Source organism: Cynoglossus semilaevis, chromosome Z (assembly GCF_000523025.1).
Source record: "Cynoglossus semilaevis isolate Cse_v1.0 chromosome Z, Cse_v1.0, whole genome shotgun sequence".
In the NCBI taxonomy this organism is placed as follows: Eukaryota; Metazoa; Chordata; class Actinopteri; order Pleuronectiformes; family Cynoglossidae; genus Cynoglossus; species Cynoglossus semilaevis.
The window spans coordinates 10,796,769-10,798,617 of NC_024328.1; positions in this window are offsets into that span (position 1 = coordinate 10,796,769).

The window sequence follows — 1,849 nt, forward strand, 5'->3', positions numbered from 1 at the left end:
ATTATTTTAAGCTAATGCACCAATGCCAAATTAAAAAATATATTTTTCAATTATAAACACATCCTTATACTTTCACCACTTTACTCCATTAGATGTTGCAGGTTTTATATTTTTGTTTATTACCGGTGAGAAATTCCACAACGGAAATGTTTAGCGCATAAGGAAGTTAAGGCAGAAGATTTATTATTATAGGGAAAAAAACAACAACTGCAGTGTGTGTGTGTGTGTGTGTGTTTGTATGTGTGTGTACCTGCATGAGACGCCAAGTGTATATGCATATTATAAAAAAAAAAATGTGACATTTGGGTTCAAAGTGCGTGCAGCTGAGGCGCAGACATGTCTCTCTGTATTTCAGCATAAAGAATAGACGTGTACAGTCAGTTAGCTCTGTCACTTCTGGCTCCAGCCTTTTGATGCCGTGTTCACCCTGTGGCTCCCTGACTGACAGTTCACATCTGCTGTAAAGGAAAGACGATAAAAAAGGCAGGCTTGAAAAGTGCAGCGATGCCACCCGACAATTCTTATAAAGGATCCACTATGGTTGTGGTTTAGAACCATTTTGTTTGTTTCATGTTCTGTGGTCGGATTATGATTAGCTCTTGTTATAAAATACAATTTTTTTTTTGTTATTATTATTACTTGAGAGCAGTGATCATCAACTGGTGACCCAATCTGGCTTGTCGAAACGTTCAATCCAGCCTACGACTAGATTCCAAAATAAATGTCAAATAATGTGATTTCTATTATATTATTATATTTAAGTGTCCATCCCCAAAGTGTTTGGCCAGAAAAATTCTGTCCCTCTGACACATATAGTTGGTGTCCCTTGTGTCACAAAACTTGTTTACCTTTTAGCGAAGTGACTATACTGAGATTTGTGAAAGGAAAAATGAAGATCACTGGAGCAAAAGATTCCATTCCTGGTTGATTTTTTGGACTTTGCATGTTCTCCCTGTGGGTTCTCTCCGGGTACTGCAGCTTCCAACCACAACCCAAAAACATGCATAAAAGGAGAGAAGTTTGATTAGACATTATATAAATTGACTTTAAATATTCCAACCTCCAGTTGAACACGTCTGTATTTTCAAGGCTCTGCTCCAATGAATCAAAGGAGGCTTCAATGAGAGAGAACTGAAATCTTTCTGAATGTCTGCATTGTGAACCCAGCCGCTGAAGGTCAAGACGCACTTGATCCTTAACACAAAAGTTGTGAACAGAAGTAATGTAGGTGTCAGGACCTATTTGAGAAAATATAATTTATGTTCAATTTCCAAAGCATCAGCTGGAAGACACACAAACCCAATAAAAACATGTTTTCTTTCTAACATAATTATTTGATGTTTATTTTGGAATCCAGTAGTGACCATTTTCCCTATTTTTGAACGTAATAACGTGATGTCTGTAAAGCACACTGGGTTTGCGTTGTGCATGAATTGCGCTCTATAAAAGAATTGAAATTATTGAAATGATGAAAGTTCTTGGCTCGCAGGAAATATAGTATAAAGATTTTTATTAGTATCTCTCAGAAGGATGAAGGATGATTTACGTATATATGTATTTACTCTTAACAAACCTCACAGTAGAACAACAACAACAACAGTTCCTTTCTGTGTCTAACTGTGGTATCCTACATTAATTAAATGCTCACCATATATACAGTACATATGTCACACATGACATGCCGGTGTCTTAGATTTCCCAACCATACGTACTGGACATGTTTTGTTTATGTATTACCCTGTATGTATGTGTGGCAAAATGTCTTAGATATAGTTTCTCATGCTCACGAGAAAGTATCTCATGAGCACGAGAAATGTTTCTATCCCCATTCCCCACCACCCCCACCCCT